The sequence below is a fragment of the Saccopteryx leptura genome, chromosome 1 (assembly GCF_036850995.1).
Source record: "Saccopteryx leptura isolate mSacLep1 chromosome 1, mSacLep1_pri_phased_curated, whole genome shotgun sequence".
NCBI classification, from domain to species: domain Eukaryota; kingdom Metazoa; phylum Chordata; class Mammalia; order Chiroptera; family Emballonuridae; genus Saccopteryx; species Saccopteryx leptura.
The window spans coordinates 59704160-59722134 of record NC_089503.1 but is presented as its reverse complement, the minus strand read 5'-3'; the positions used below and the strand labels follow the sequence as shown (position 1 = coordinate 59722134).

General features: G+C 39.5%; 1 non-coding gene across 1 annotated transcript; it reads right to left on the bottom strand.

Annotated features, from left to right (window-relative positions):
- Positions 1-511: 511 nt before the first annotated feature.
- LOC136390291 (U6 spliceosomal RNA) lies at positions 512-615 on the bottom strand. Its single transcript, XR_010748709.1, has one exon. It is a non-coding gene; the product is annotated as a U6 spliceosomal RNA (small nuclear RNA).
- Between the last annotated feature and the right edge of the window lie 17360 nt (positions 616-17975).

The window sequence follows — 17975 nt, the reverse complement described above, 5'->3', positions numbered from 1 at the left end:
ATTGTTATTAATTTTAATGCAGTGACATTGATAAATCAGGGTACATATGTTCCAAGAAAACATCTCCAGATTATTTTGACATTTGATTATGCTGCATACCCCTCACCCAAAGTCAAATTGTCTTCCGTCACCTTCTATCTGGTTTTCTTTGTGCCCCTCCCCTCCCCCTACGAATGGGCTACTCTTTTTGCCTCATTGTCTCTGTCCTGGCATCGCTGCTTATCTATGACTATTCTGTGTTCTTCTGTGGCTTAACCACAATTTCCACTTCTTCATAATTTCAGTTTAAACAATAGGTTTCCACGGCTCATCTCTACCACTGCCTCCATCATTTGCCCTGTCACTGCAGCTTTTCTCAGTAAGTCCTCATTTTGTAATTCCTAAGTGATTGAACCTGATTTGCTCAGCTTATCTCAAGATTTTGTTTTTTTAAATCTCGGACTATCAATACCTTTCTCAGCATACTAAGCAACCAGTGGACTGGTTCCTCGTTCATTTTATTTTCATTGTTAAAAATATGGAATGCTTCACAAATTTGCGTGTCGTCCTTGCGCAGGCGCTGGGCTAATCTTTGTATCATTCCAGTTATAGTATATGTGTTGCCAAAGCAAGCACCATTCATTCATTATTTAATTGTTCATTGAGTTCCTTCTACTGACTCACTACATATACAAGATACAGGAGAATACAAGATCCATATGGCCCTGGTTGGAAACAGGTAACAGTTACAAAATCATGTTATAGAAGAGGAAATGAACAGGGCGCGCCCATCAGAGATGTCCCATAGGCTGTGGGTTACGTCTGTGCTCAGATGCAGAATGAGACTGGGGATCCACAACACAGAGGTGATCCCTGAGGCCATTAGAGCAAACTAGATCACTCAGGGACAGAGCTGAAGGTAGAGAACCCCAGGGAACATCAGCACTTCAGGGACAAACCAAAAAGGAAAGTCCTAAGCAGGGAAACTGCGAGGGAGAAGCAGCGCTGGGAGTGTTCAGTGTGGAAACAAAAGGAGAAGCGAGTTTCAAGGAGGGAGTAATGGACAGTGTACAATGCTTCCCCAAAATGGTGTTGGGCAGGGAAGTGAGAGAAATGCATTGAATTTGGCAATTAGGAGGCCTCTGGTGACACTGGCCTGGAAAGTGGAGCAGAAAGGCCAGACTGCAGTGAGTTAAGGAGTGAGGAAGAGTGAGAAGAGGAACTGAGGACAGAGGTTGGAGCTAACTCTGGCCAATTAACTATGTGGAAATGGAGAAGTGGGTGGGATTGAGGGTAGTCATGAACTTCACAGCATGTCTGCCTTTAACAGGGTTGGGAGGTGATGATGCGTGCTTGTTTCAGAAACAAAAGTATGACAGACATTCTTGGGCCTTTGCTAGCTGGAGTGTCCTCAGTCAGGGATACCTCAGAAACGCAGGCCTGAATCTTCAGGAGGAGGGCCTGTAGCAGATCCTCAGATCCTCAGCTCCCTGGGAACGGAAATTCTTCAAAGGTCTTTTTATCTCTGGCTTCCCAGCTCCTACTGTGGCCATCGCTGGGGTAGGCCCTGGGCAAATATTTGTTGACTGAATAACTGAATGGATAGATGAATGAAATTGAATTAAATATTGTTCTGATCTATAATCCCCTTTGTTAATCTACAAAATGGTGTTTGTGGAAGGTGTTATCTACCTTTCATTTCGCCACTAAAATTGTAACATAGGCTATTATCGGGGTGAGCATTACTGATAAGCTAAACCGGGGAAATCCAACTTCCTTCAAAGGCCCGGCGATTAAAACTGGGGGTAGGGGGAGCCTAACCAGTGATGACGCAGTGTACAGAGCATTGACCTGGGAAGCTGAGGTCCCAGGTTTGAAATAGTGAGATAGCCAGCTTGAGAGCGGGCTCATCTGGCTTGAGAATAGGGTTGCTGGTTTGAGCGTGGGATCATCAACATGATCCCATGGTCACTGGATTGAGCCCAAAGGTCGCTGGCTTGAGCAAGGGGTCAGTGGCTTGGCTAGAGCCGCCGGGTCAAGGCACGTCTGAGAAGTAATCAATGAACAACTAAAGTGCCGCAACTACGAGTTCATGTTTCTCATCTCTCTCCCTTCATGTCTGTCTGTCTCTCACTTAAAAAAAAAGGTGGGGGGACAGATGACTTCTTATGGGCAGAAGTTAAGACTAACCCCAGGTCCTAAACAGACTCAAGAGCGGCAAAGAGAACTGCTGCTGGAGACTCCAAAGGAAGACTTCATACGTCCCTATATGTATAACCTTAATACACAGTATTCTAGCCAGTAAACACTCTATGCATTTGGATTGACTAATTTGAAGTATCTTAACTTTGAATATTTTCTTCCAAGACTTTAGAGTAGACTTTAGAGTAAAAGACAAAATCAGATGGTAGACTTCCCCCAAACTAGTTATTTTCATTTCCCCTTTTTTAGTCCCAAGGGAGATGCCCCATCACAGCTCTGATCACTTTCTATTTGCCCTATTTCAGATGCTCCTTATCATCAGTCTCTAAAAATAAAACAATACTTCATTTTTCTGTTTATAAAGGAAATTCATGCTCACCCTCATTTTCTCTGTTCCTGCCCCCAGCCCCCACCTGTTCATCGTTAACACCAGTTCCAGGATGGTGTTTCTAAAACAGATCTGATATTACCCTCCACTTAAAACCACAATCCAATTTTAGCACCCTTCCATCACCCCCCAAAACTTTCCATGTGCCCTCATTCCCCATTGATACAATCAAAGCCCTGTTCCTACCTCAGGCCTCGGGAAACTACTGATCTCTGTAATTTTGTCTTTTTTAGAAATTTCAAACAAATGAAATTACACAACATGTAATTTTTTTTTTTAAAGATTTGTTTTTTTTTTTTTTTTTAATTTATTTATTCATTTTAGAGAGGAGGGAAAGAGAAAGAGAGAGAGAGAGAGAGAAGGGGGAGGAGCAGGAAGCATCAACTCCCATATGTGCCTTGACTAGGCAAGCCCAGGGTTTTGAACCGGCAACCTCAGTGTTTCCAGGTTGACGCTTTATCCACTGTGCTACCACAGGTCAGGCACAACATGTAATTTTTTGTGTATAGCTTCTGCTGTGGGCTGAATTGTGCCCCCCCCCAAGTTATATGTTGAAGTCCTAACCCCAGTAACCTCAGAATGTGATTGTATTTGGAAATAGGGTCTTTAAAGATGTAATTAAATTAAAATTAGGTCAATATGACTGGTGTCCAGATTAGAAGAGGAAATTAAGATATGTACACACATCAAGGGTAGACCATGTAGAGACACAGGGGAAAGATGGTAATTGACAAACCAAGGAGGGAGGTCCCAGAAGAATTCCACCCTGCCAACACCTTGACCTCAGACTCCTAGCTTCCAGAATTGTGAAAAAGTAAATTTCTGCTGTTTCAGCCACCCAGTTTGTTGTACTATTTCTAGGGCAGCCCTAGCAAACTAATACAGATACACCTTCTTTCATGTAGCATGATGTTTCTGAGATATCAGTAGTTCATTACTTTTTAGTACTGAGTGGTAGACTAAGTCTTCACTCAACATTGTCAATAAGTTCTGTGACTTTAAGTGAAAGGATCTATAATGAAACCAATTTTACCATAGGCTAAATCAGGGGTCGGGAACCTATGGCTCGTGAGCCAGATGTGGCTCTTTTGATGGCTGCACCTGGCTCGCAGACAAATCTTTAATAGAAAAAAAATAATGTTAAAAATATAAAACATTCTCATGTATTACAATCCATTCATTTCCTACCGCTCATGTTCATGGTTGCGGGTGGCTGGAGCCAATCACAGCTGTCCTCTGGGACAACACCAAATTTTTATTGGATAATGCGTAATATACACGGATCGTTGTATGGCTTGACAGAATTACATTTTAAAATATGTGGCGTTCATGGCTCTCTCAGCCAGAAAGGTTTCTGACTGTTGGGCTAAATGATATAAACAAGAATTAAGTTCTTACAGCATCTCATCAACTTTATAACAAAAACAATGTTGTTCAAAGGACTTGCTATATTCCATTTGTAAGACCATACCATATTTTGTTTATTTATTCACTAGTGGATGGATAGACATTTGAATTGTTTCCAGTTTGGGTGCTAAAACTCTTGCTAAAAATTTTGCAGACAAGTCTTTGTGTGAATGTATGTTTTCATTTCTCTCGGGTAAATTCCAGTGCTTTCAAGATTAAGTGTAAGCTTCTTATCTCTTCAATTGTACCTCTCTCCCTTCATTGCTTTTTACCTATGCTTCAACACCAAGATTGCTGGTAAGTCCTCACACATACTGTGTTATTATGTACGAATCTTTGCATATGCTGTGTCCTCTTCCAGAAGTACCCTCCCCAGTTTCTTTTGCATTCAAAAAGATAGGTATCTTCTCTGACTCCAACGACAGGTTAGGATTTCTCTCTGCTCTCACAACTGTTTGATCTTCTCTCTATCAAATGAGATTACAATGTCAATTTGACTTTAAGCAATGAGTTCTTAAAGAGATGGTGTGTTACTTATGACATAGTTGGAGCTCAGTAAATGATTGCTTAAAAAGTAACTGAGTGAATGATGCAGTCATTTAGTAAGTCTGAACTGAGTGCTTACCATGTCTTTGGTATAATGCTAACCACTATAGGGACCACAAAATAAATAAAATATATATATGAAGTTTTCAAGGAATTGTTAGTTAAGTTGGAGAAGCAAGATTTACACAGGAAAGCCAACCAAATAACAAAGTAACAAAGAATTAAGTTGTCAAAGAACACCGGACACACAGATCTCTGTCCTGATTCTAGCTGCATGTCCTTGGGAAAGCCATCTTACTCCTCTGGACTTCAATCTCCACATCTGTAACATGGAGTTAATAACCAGACATATTGAGTTTGAGGTACTAGTGGAAAGTAGTGCTAAGAAGTAAACACCACCTCTCATCTGGACGGTGCTTTACAGAACTTTACAAAGCTGGTTTTTACATCCTTTTCTCCTTGATCAACTCTGTGAGATAAATAGACAGGGATCATAGTTCAGCAGCTATGGCAGCTTGTAAACACTGCCAGGAGTTATCCCCTTTCTTTTGTCTGCACCTTTTGAAAATGCCCTTTCAAACTGACTCTGGTTTGGCTTCAACCACAATATACATGCCTGAGCATGGAGGCTTGTCTTCTTTTCTGCAGTTGGAATCCTGAGACCATCATGTGAATAGCCTAAATTAGGCTGCTGGTGGATAAGAGGCCATGTGGAGGAGCACCCAAGTGCCCCAGACAACAGTCAGCCAGTGACTGCCCATTACTAAGTATGGGAGTGAGGCCACGCCACATCATCAGGCCACCACCTGATTTGATAGCTGACCATCACCCCATGAGGGACCCCAGAGCAGGTCAGCTGGCCAAGATTAGACAACCTATAGAATTGGGAGCTAAATAAAATGATAATTGTTGTAAACTACTGGAATGCTGGTGGTTGAGGTCATGCAGGTTCTCACTGAATTCGGGCAGATGGTAGAGGAACTGTGGAGCTGGAAAGTGTAGGGTCATATCTGTTTATTGAAGGCTCACAAAGATGGGCAAGTGAATTAATTAAGGAAAGCCTGCTTTTAGCAGTGAAGGGCAAGGGATCAGGAAAATCACACCTCACAGTGGCGGGAGAGCAATCTGGGAGAATCGCCCCTGAGGGAAAGCACCCATAGCCTTACATAGACTAAGCATATGGCACTGCCACATGCTCATGCACTAATCAGGCAAAGTGCTTGCAGCCGGTAAACCGGTGAGCTAGCTGTTTTCCCCACAGCTACCATGTTTAAGGGTGAGTCAATGTATAGCAATTGCTAGCAAATACAACGAGTTGGAGCAGTAAAGCTTTGGAGGTAAGCTGTTTGGGTTTTAATTCCAGCTCTGTCTCTTACTAGCTATGGGGCTTTGGGCAAGCTACTCCATCTTTCTGAGCTGCAATGTCCTCATCTGAATAATGAGGGGTAATAGTAGTGCCCGTCTCCTGGGTAGATGTCAGACATTAGCTCATATGCTGTTTGGCTCAACAGGACTGCCTCATAGAAGGAGCCATTGTTCCGATGCATAAACTAACGTCCCAGATGTTTAGTGACCTTCCTCCCCACCTCTGCTCTCCCCACCACCACCACATATGTCAAGATATGGCTGAACTTGGTACTTTTACTGGAATTTCTTGACCCTTACCCAGTCTAAGATTCTTAATAGAACAGTAGAGGAGATTGGCTGGGGGGTGGGAAGAGGCATTCAGTGTCCTCCTGGTGACAGACTGGCCTTGTGTATAATCTTGTTATGAAGCCAAAATAGGCTGGAGTTAATAAATGATCAAACGGAAGTTTTATCAAGATTAATCTGATGGCACAAAGTGCAGTTCACTGGCAGGCATTGGCAGTCCCACCCCTTCATTCTCTGGATCCCTTGTCTCCCTAAGCCTGTTTTCTTTTTCTAGTGTTTTTCAAATGTACTCTTTCCTCTCCATTGTCTTACCTTAGCCCTTGTCCCATTCCTGGAGCTCTGCAACAGACTCCAACTCCTTTGGTGTCTTCTACTCCAATCCTCCCTCTTCTCCCACACCCTCTTTCAGTCACATTTTGGGCTTTGTGCCAGCACACTGCTGATGCTCACCAGCAAACAGATTCTGCTCATGGATTCCACCTAGGAGCTGGCTAGAAGGCTTCTGGGTATTGGGATGAAAGATTTCCATGTGTCGCAGACACCCCATCCATAAAGCAAGGGACCCACGACAAGGCCTTCCACATCTAACCCTTCCAGCAGAGGATGGCGTCTGAACCCTATTAAAAAATTGGCAGGTATATACCGTCAATGAGCAGCAGATGGCAGCGTCGCCTCTCCTTTTGTCATCTCCCACTAGCAGAAGCAGTAACAATGAATATAGCACTTCAACAACCAATTAGAAAACATTCTGTGGACCCGACTTTAATTGAATCGATTGCCCGAATTTAAAGAATAGAGGATTTCACATTAAAATCATATTTCAGGCTTTATTTATTAATCCAAACATCTAGTTGCCATCTTTTGCCAAGGCATGTGCTGTATTATAGACTTTAGTCCTTAATCTCTTCCTATGATCGCCCCAATAATTAGGTCAAGTGTCTTTTGCCAGTGGTTAAAGTACTTGTAGTGTTATTTTTCTTAAATCTTTTTCTTTTTTATTTCTTTTAAAATTTATTTTTAGAGAGGGAGAGAAGCATCTATTTGTTGATCCAGTTATTTGTGTATTCACTGGTTGGTTCTTGTATGAGCCCTAACCAGGGATCAAATCCACAACCTTGACATATAGAGAAGATGCTCTAACCAATTGAACTATCCAGCCAGGGAGCCAGGGTCTTAAACCTTTTTCTTTTAAGTGAAATACTTCTTTATCATGTGTCAACAAAAGGAAAAAAATAAAGGCTAGATTAGTAGACCACAAATTTTTTTAAAAGGGAGGGGAAAGGACCCATCTTTTATGAAAATGAAGAAAGCACAGTTGAAAGAACACAACTTAAGATGCCAGTATGAAAATAAAGCTAGGCCCTGGCTGGTTGACTCAGTGGGAGGGCATTGGCATGGAGTCTGGATGTCCCGGTTTTAATTCCCATTCAGGGTACATAGGAGAAGCAACCATTTGCTTCTCCACCCCTCCCCCTCCTTCCTCTCTCTCTCTCTCTCTCTCTCTCTCTCTCTCTTTCTGTCTCTCTCACTGTCTCCCCTGCAGCCATGGCTCATTTGGTTGGAGTGCATTGGACCCAGGCACTGAGGATGGCTCCACCTCAGGCACTAAAAATAACTCGGTTGTGAGCATGGCCTCAGATGAGCAAAGCATCAGCCCCAGATGGGGGTTGCCAGGGGATCCCGGTCAGGGCACATGCAGAGTCTGTCTATCTCCCCTCCTCTCATTTGGAAAAATAAGAAAGAGAGGGAGAGAGAGAAAGAAAATAAAGCTAGGTAAGAATTAAGATGAATAGGGAAAAAATGTGAGATGAAAAGGCAATAATGTGAAAGGACTAAAAATCTCAACAGAATTTATTCTTTTGAACACAAACAAATGTTTCTGCTATAAACTGTAATTAAGTAGGGATAAATTATAAGTGAATAAAATAAAATAGAATAAGTAAAATAGTAATACCATACATAGGCTGTAGGCATTTGAGATTCTACCATTTAATCTAACTCAGGGGTAGTCAACCTTTTTATACCTACTGCCCACTTTTGTATCTCTGTTAGTAGTAAAGTTTTCTAACCACCCACCGGTTCCACAGTAATGGTAATTTATCAAGTAGGGAAGTAACTTTACTTTATAAAATTTATAAAGCAGAGTTACAGCAAGTTAAAGCATATAATAATAATTACTTACCAAGTACTTTATGTTGGATTTTTGCTACGTTTGGCAGAATAAATCTTTATAAAACAACTTACTATAGTTAAATCTATCTTTTTATTTATACTTTGGTTGCTCCGCTACCACCCACCATGAAAGCTGGAATGCCCACTAGTGGGCGGTAGAGACCAGGTTGACTACCACTGATCTAACTATTCCTTCCCAGCCACCTCCACAACCCCTACCAGCTTTCATGGATGACATAGCTGAGGCCCAGAAACATTGGGTAACTTGTCCTAGGTTACAAAGATAGAAAGTGGCAAATCTGGAAACAAAAATCATGTCTATGCATTCTGTATCTTCTGCTTCTTCCACATACCCATTGGCCATAGAGTTTGATAAGCATTTGTTGAGTTGATGGAAAAAAGTATAGCGTAGGGGAAAGAATATTAAATTGTAATGGAGAGCCCTAGATGCCAGTCCTAACTGTACCTCTGGCTGTGTGATCTTGGGCAAGTCACTTACCCTCTCTAGATCTCATTCTGAAAATCAAAGTATAGAGAAAGCTAAGCTCAAAACTTTGAAGGTAACTGGGAAGTTTTTCACATTAGCTAATTATAGCCCTTTAGTTTTGGAGTGAAGAACTTGGCCCCAAGGGGCGGGTGAAAAGACCTCATGGCTATACAGAACAGATCAGACCTCTGGCTGATCTGAATAAGTAAATTTGTTAAGATTATCTTCTCTGCTTCATGGAGGCACCAGAAAGTCTGGAGAATTAGGGTAAAAAAATGAGCAGACAATGAAAACATATATCCACACAGACGTCTATGCACAAATGTTATAACAGTATTAGTCATAATAGCCCAAATGCGGAAGAGATCCAAATGTCCACCAACAGACAAGTGGATAAATAAACTCTGGTATACAATGCAATATTATCTGACCATAAAAAGGAATGAAGCACTGATACAGGCTACAATATAAATGAACCTTGAAAACATGGTAAATGAAATAAGCTAGTTACTAATGACTACATACTGTATGATTCTAGTCATATGTAAGTCCAGGAAAGGGAAATTTAAAGACAGAAACTAGATTAGTTGTTGCCCAAGGCCGGGGAGGGACGGGGAGATAGGAGAGTAATAGTTAAAGGTATAAGATAACAAAATTGTTAATTGACTATGGTGATGACTGCATATACCTATGAAAATACTAAAAAGTGAACTGTATGTTATAAATAGGTGAATTGTATCATATGGGAATTATATCTCAATAGAGTGGTTTTTAAAATTGGCAGAAATAAAGGGAGCCAAGGCAGGTACAACCTCAGCCCAAATCATGTTTGGGCTGAACCAAATCAGTAAGGACACCACTGCCACCTCTGGTGCTGTCCTGAACACCAGACCCAGAGGCCACCACTCACTTTGTTGGCATTGCTGCCCCAAAACCTAGATGTTACTGCCACTGCCCTACCACTGCCAAAGTGAATTCCCTCTCTTCTTCTCTGCAGCACAAGTATGTTATTCTAACTTCTGGGAGAATGCACCCAATTGAGCCTAAATCTTACGTGTATACCTCAGCTGTAAGGGAGGATTGGGAAAGCAAATATCTGACCTTTCTCAACTTTTTATTTTTTTAATTAAGTGAGAGGTAAGGAAGCAGAGAGTCAGACTCCTGTGTGCTCCCTGACCTGGGGTCCACCCAGCAAGCCCCCTACTGGGGGAGGCTCTGCCCATTAGGAACCGTTGCTCCATTTCTCAGCAAGCAAGCTATTTTACTGCCTGAGGTGAGGCCATGGAGCATCCTCAGTGCCTGGGGCCAACTTACTCAAAGCAATCAAGCCATGGCTGCAGGAGGTAAAAAGAGAATGAGAGAGAGAGAGAGAGAGAGAGAGAGAGAGAGAGAGAGAGGAGGAAGGGGAGGGGTGGAGAAGCAGATTGTCACTTCTCCTGTGGAGACTGGGAATGGAACCTGGGACATCCACACACTAGGGCGATGTTCTACCACTGAGACAACTGGCCAGGGCCACCTTTCTCAATTTTTAATGGAAGACAAGATCTGCCTCCCTCTAAGACTCATATGGTGGAGAATTCTCCAAATATAAGAAAACAGCTTAAATGTTAGACAAGTGAGCAAACCAACCAACCAAGCAACAACAAAACCGGCCTTTTATATGTGGTATATTAAACTCCAGTTAAAATGCAAATATTTCAGATTAACCTGTCTTTCAAACACCCACTAATTCATGTATGCCTGCAATCACTGTAAGCAACTCAAGTACCTAAAAACTCTTTGTCAGTCCTATGCTAAGCCCCATGGAATCAGAAACAAATAAAAACACTGATCTTGCCTTTGAGGAACTCACAGTAAGCAAGAGAAAAAAAGGAGTGTTATGTATACCAGGCTAAAAGTGTAAGGAGTAAAAAGAGGCACCAACAATCAACTGTTTAATTCTCCTTGAGGAGAAGGTTAAAAAGTCTTTACAGAGGAGATGACTTTGAAGAGAATTTATTTTTCTTCCTTTTATTATTTAAAATTTTTAAAAAGTTTATTGTGTTAACATGGATTCAAGTGTCCTACCCAATATAACACCCTCAACCCCCAACAACATGCACCACATTATTATTTTTTTTTAATTTTTATTCATGTTAATGGGGTGACATTAATAAATCAGGGTCCATATATTCAAAGAAAACATGTCTAGGTTATCTTGTCATTCAATTATGTTGCATACCCATCACCCAAAGTCAGATTGTCCTCCGTCACCTTCTATCTAGTTTTCTTTGTGCCCCTAACCCTCTCCCTCCTTCCCTCCCATGTCCTCCCTCCCCCCACCCCTGGTAACCACCACACTCTTGTCCATGTCTCTTAGTCTCGTTTTTATGTTCCACCAATGTATGGAATCATGCAGTTCTTGTTTTTTTCTGATTTACTTATTTCACTCCGTATAATGTTATCAAGATCCCACCATTTTGTTGTAAATGATCCGAAGTCATTATTTCTTATGGCCGAGTAGTATTCCATAGTGTATATGTGCCACATTTTCTTTATCCAGTCTTCTATTGAAGGGTTTTTTGGTTGTTTTCATGTCTTGGCCACTGTGAACAGTGCTGCAATGAACATGGGGCTACATGTTTCTTTACGTATCCATGTTTCTGAGGTTTTGGGGTATATACCCAGTAGAGGGATTGCTGGGTCATAAGGTAGTTCTATTTGCAGTTTTTTGAGGAACCACCATACTTTCCTCCATAATGGTTGTACTACTTTACAGTCCCACCAACAGTGGATGGGAGTTCCCTTTCTCCGCAGCCTCTCCAACATTTGCTATTACCTGTCTTGTTGATAATAGCTAATCTAACAGGGGTGAGGTGGTATCTCATTGTAGTTTTGATTTGCATTTCTCTAATAACTAGTGAAGATGAGCATCTTTTCATATATCTGTTGGCTATTTGTATTTCTTCCTGGGAGAAGTGTCTGTTCATGTCCTCTTCCCATTTTTTCATTGGATTGTTTGTTTGTTTGTTTGTTGTTGAGTTTTATGAGTTCTTTGTAAATTTTGGATATTAGGCCTTTATCTGAGCTGTTGTTTAAAAATAACATTTCCCATTTAGTTGGCTGTCTGTTTATTTTGATGTCAGTTTCTCTTGCTGAGCAAAAACTTATTATTCTGATGTAGTCCCATTCATTTATCTTTGCCTTCATTTCTCTTACCTGTGGAGTCAAGTTCATAAAATGTTCTTTAAAACCCAGGTCCATGAGTTTAGTACCTATGTCTTCTTCTATGTACTTTATTGTTTCAGGTCTTATATTTAGGTCTTTGATCCATTTTGAATTAATTTTAGTACATGGGGACAAGCTGTAGTCGAGTTTCATTCTTTTGCATGTGGCTTTCCAGTTTTCCCAACACCATTTGTTGAAGAGGCTTTCTTTTCTCCATTGTGTGTTGTTGGCCCCTTTATCAAAAATTATTTGACCATATATATGTGGTTTTATTTCTGGGCTTTCTATTCTGTTCCATTGGTCTGAGTGTCTATTCTTCTGCCAATACCATGCTGTTTTGATTGTCGTGGCCCTATAATATAGTTTGAAGTCAGGTATTATAATGCCCCCAGCTTCATTCTTTTTCTTTAGGATTGCTTTGGCTATTCGGGGTTTTTTATAGTTCCATATAAATCTGATGATTTTTTTGTTCCATTTCTTTAAAAAATGTCATAGGAATTTTGATGGGAATTGCATTAAATTTATAAATTGCTTTGGGTAATATGGCCATTTTAATTATATTTATTATTCCTATCCAAGAACAAGGAATATTTTTCCATCTCATTGTGTCTTTTTCTATTTCTCTTAGCAATGCCTTGTAGTTTTCTTTATATAGGTCCTTTACATTCTTTGTTATGTTTATTCCTAGGTATTTTATTTTTTTTGTTGCAATCGTGAAGGGGATTATTTTTTTGAGTTCGTTTTCTAATATTTCATTGTTGGCATATAGAAAGGCTATGGACTTCTGTATGTTAATTTTGTATCCTGTGACCTTACTCTATTGGTTTATTGTTTCTAGTAATCTTTTTGTGGAGTCCTTCGGGTTTTCGATGTATAGGATCATATCATCTGCAAAAAGTGATACCTTTACTTCTTCTTTTCCGATATGGATGCCTTTTATTTCTTTATCTTGTCTGATTGCTCTGGCCAGAACTTCTAGGACCACGTTAAATAAGAGTGGAGAGAGTGGACAACCCTGTCTTGTTCCTGATTTAAGGTGGAAAGTCCTCAGTTTTATGCCATTTAATATGATGTTGGCTGATGGTTGATCATATATGGCCTTTATCATGTTGAGATATTTTTCTTCTATACCCATTTTGTTGAGAGTCTTAAACATAAAATTGTGTTGTATTTTATCAAAAGCCTTTTCTGCATCTATTGATAAGATCATGTGGTTTTTGTTCTTTGTTTTGTTGATATGGTATATTACGTTAACCGTTTTACATATGTTGAACCATCCTTGAGATTCTGGGATGAATCCCACTTGATCATGATGTATTATTTTTTTAATATGTTGTTGTATTCGATTTGCCAGTATTTTGTTTAGTATTTTCGCATCTGTATTCATTAGAGATATTGGTCTGTAGTTTTCTTTCTTTGTGCCGTCCTTGCCAGGTTTCGGTATGAGGGTTATGTTGGCCTCATAAAATGTGTTTGGAAGTATTGCTTCTTCTTCAATTTTTTGGAAGACTTTGAGTAGAATAGGAACCAAGTCTTCTTTGAATGTTTGATAGAATTCACTAGTATAACCGTCTGGGCCTGGACTTTTATTTTTGGGGAGGTTTTTAATAGTTTTTTCTATTTCCTCCCTGCTAATTGGTCTGTTTAGGCTTTCTGCTTCTTCATGACTCAGTCTAGGAAAGTTGTATTGTTCTAGGAATTTATCCATTTCTTCTAGATTGTTGAATTTGGTGGCATAAAGTTTTTCATAGTATTATACAATGATTCTTTGTATACCTATGATGTCTGTGGTGATTTCTCCTCTTTCATTTTGGATTTTATTTATTTGAGTCCTGTGCCTTTATCCTTGGTGAGTCTTGCCAAGGGTTTGTCAATTTTGTTGATCTTTTCAAAGAACCAGCTCCTTGTTTTATTGATTTTTTTCTATATTTTTTCTGTTCTCTATTTCGTTTATTTCTGCTCTGATTTTTATTATCTCCTTTCTTTGGCTGGTTTTGGGTTGTCTTTGTTCTTCTTTTTCTAGTTCCTTAGGGTGTGAAGTTAAGTGGTTTACTTGGGCTCTCTCTTGTTTGTTCATATAGGCCTGAAGTGATATGAACTTTCCTCTTATTATTGCTTTTGCTGCATCCCATAGATTCTGATATGTCGTATTGTCATTTTCATTTGTCTGTATATATCTTTTGATCTCTGTGCTTATTTTTTCTTTGACCCATTCATTTTTTAAAAGTATGTTGTTTAGTTTCCACATTTTTGTGGGTTTTTCCCCCTCTTTTTTGCAGTTGAATTCTAGTTTCAAGGCTTTATGATCAGAAAATATGCTTGGTACAATTTCAATTTTTCTGAATTTGCTGATATTGTCTTTGTGGCCCAACATATGGCCAATTCTTGAGAATGTTCCATGTACACTAGAGAAAAATGTATACTCTGTCGCTTTGGGATGAAGTGTCCTGTAGCTGTCTATCATATCCAGGTGTTCTAGTGTTTCGTTTAAGGCCAATATATCTTTATTGATTCTCTGTTTGGATGACCGATCTAGAGCTGTCAGCGGTGTATTGAGGTCTCCAAGTATGATTGTATTTTTGTCCGTTTTTGTTTTTAGGTCAATAAGTAGCTGTCTTATATATTTTGGTGCTCCTTGGTTTGGTGCATATATATTAAGGATTGTTATGTCTTCTTGATTCAGTGTCCCCTTAATCATTATGAAATGACCATTTTTGTCTCTGAGTACTTTTTCTGTCTTGTAGTCAGCATTATTAGATATGAGTATAACATGCACCACATTAAACTCCCTTTGTCCTCCTCTCCCTACCCTCCTCCCCCACTTCCCTCTGGACTTGCTGTCCTGTTATCTGTATCTGTGTGTTATGTATATATAAATTGGCTAATCCCTTCACCTTCTCTAATCCTGTCCTCTCATCCCCCTTCCCTCTGAAAGCTGTCCCTCTGCTCTCCGTGGCCCCACCTCTGCCTCTATTCCGTTCCTCAGTTCACCGTGTTCATTAGATTCCACATACAGGGAGTCCTCGGGTTACAACACAGTTCTGTTCCTGACATAACCTGAATTTTGGTGTAAGTGGAAATACATCCTAACTTAAGTCACTTACTGTCGTGATAAAATATTTTTATTCTAGCTGAGTTTATTTCAGCTTTATTAAAGTAATTAAGAATCAATTAAATAGGCAAAGACAATCATAGCAAGCTAAATAACATAGACTTTAATTCACTCATGGTTAAGACAAGTGGCCAGCTAAGTCTAGGTCCTCACTTCAGTGGAGCCCCGAACACACTTGCTTGGAGAGGCAGAGGGCTTCGCAGCAGTTGCCAAGGGGTCTCGGTGGGCAACATGGAGTCACCGTTCAAGTCTCAGGTGACTGCCTTGGTCTTCACCTCAGCTACTTTTATTTGATTTGGCCACTCATCACATCGTAGGGTTACATTATCATACTTCAAACATAAGTCACACATGGGCTTGATAAGGTTGACAGATAGAGTTATCAGAAAAGGGAGTAAATACCGTGGTAATCGGGCCTTACATAGTGGGCTTTTATATAAAATATAGTTAATCACATTAATTCACACAAGGTATTGGCATGCATTTGAAACAAATGGAGTTATTTCAGAAGGGCATAAACTGGTTACACCTAACTCACTCTTTGTTTCATTTCTATGTTTTATATTAATTTGATTTTGTTTACTATAACCTTTACCTATCCAAACAGCTGTAAAATCATAATCTAGAACATAAAAACACAACTAAGCCATAGAAAAAGGTAAAGGACATAAATATACTGTACTGTAGTGACAGAAAAAATGAGTGTAAAAATAATTCCTTACCTTTATTCCTGTGGTTGGCTTGCACACTGGAAGGGGCACTGCAAGGTGGGAGAGAGTGACCTATTGGGAGAAGGAAGCTGGAGAGGCAGGAGAACCTGCAGAAGGTGCTGGAGATACTGGGTTGGGTGAATCAGGATTGCCTAAGGAACATGCAGCAGACACTGGAGATAATTCTACCTGTACTACAGGTGTTTATCCCCAGAAGCAGATGATGTAGAGGGTACAGGATCTGTTGCAGAACTTTCTAATTTCTTAAAGAATTGTTCCAGGCTAGTCTGGAAGGTTAATGATTTCTTCTAACCAAACTAGTTTGCCCACATAATCTGTAAGTACGACACTAACAGCATAAGCAGAAACACTCATGTCTCAATTTTTTTTAACTTTTTTATGGGAGTAAGCATCATAAACTTGAAACATATATCAAGACTGTAGTAACCCAAGGATCCCCTGTATAAGTGAGATCATATGATATTTGTCTTTTTCTGCCTGGATTTCACTTAGCATAATAATCTTCAGGTCCATCCATGCAATCACAAAAGGTAAGGTTTCCTTTTTTCACGGCCATGTAGTATTCCACTGTGTATATGTACCACAGCTTTTTAATCCACTTATCCATTGATGGACACTTGGGCAGTTTCCAGCTCTTGGCTATTGCAAGCAATGCTGCAATGAACATAGGTGTGCATACCTTCTTTGAAATGAATGTTTTTGGATCCTTAGTATATATTCCTAGAAATAGGATAGCTGGGTCAAAAGGCAGCTCCATTTTTAATTTTTTGAAGAAATGCCATACTGTTTTCCACAGTGGCTGCACCAGTCTGCATTCCCACCAGCAGTGCAGGAGGGTTCCCTTTTCTCCACACCCTCACCAGCATTTGTGTATTGGTTTGTTAATGAGCGCCATTCTGACAGGTGTGAGGTGGTATCTCATTGCGGTTGAACCATTTTTCATATGTCTACTGGCCATTTGTATGTCCTCTTTAAAGAAGTGTCTATTCAGCTCCTTTGCCTATTTTTTAATTGAATTGTTTACTTTCCTGATGTTGAGTTTTAGAAGTTCTTTATAAATTGTGGTTATTAACCCCTTATCAGACGTATTGATGAATATGTTCTTCCATTGAGTGGGTTGTCTTTTTATTTTGTTAATGGTATCTTTTGCTGTGCAAAACTTTTTTAGTTTGATATAGTCCAATTTGTTTATTTTGTCCTTTATTTCACTTACCTGTGGAGATATATTGGCAAAAATATTGCTACATGAGATATCAGAGTTTACTGCCTGCATTTTCTTTCAAAATTTTTATGGTTTTGCAACTTAAATTTAAATCTTTTATCCATTTTGAGTTTGTTTTTGTGAATGGTGTAAGTAGGTGGTCTAGTTTCATTTTTTGCATGTCCCTGTCCAGTTTTCCAAAAACCACTTATTAAAAAAACTGTCTCTACTCCATTGTACACTATTGCCTTCTTTGTCAAATATTAATTGATCATAAAGGTGTGGGTTTGTTTCTGGGTTCTCTGTTCTGTTCCATTGATCTGTGTGCCTGTTCTTATACAATGGCTTTGTAGTATAACTTGATATCAGGAAGTGTGATACCTCCCATTTTGTTCTTCATTTTCAAGGTTGCTAAGGCTCTTTGGGTTCTTTTTTGGTTCCATATACATTTTTGGAATATTTGCTCTAGATCTGTGAAGTATGCCATTGGTATTTTAATAGAAATTGCATTGAATCTATAGATTGCTTTGGGTAGTATGGACATTTTAATGATGTTAATTCTTCCTATCCATGAACATGGTATATGCTTCCACTTGTTTGTATCTTCCTTGATTTCTTTTTTCAATGTCTTATAATTTTTTGAGTACAAATATTTTACCTCCTTGTTTAAATTTATTCCTAGGTACTTTTTTTGTTGTTGTTGTTGCAATAGTGAAGGGGATTGTTTCCTTAATTTCTCTTTCTGACAGTTTGTTGGTGTATAAAAATGCTACTGATTTCTGAATATTAATTTTATATCCTGCTACCTTGCTGAATTCATTTATAAAGTCTAATAGTTTTTTGACTGAGATTTTAGGGTTTTCTATGTAAAGCATCTTGTCATCAGCAAA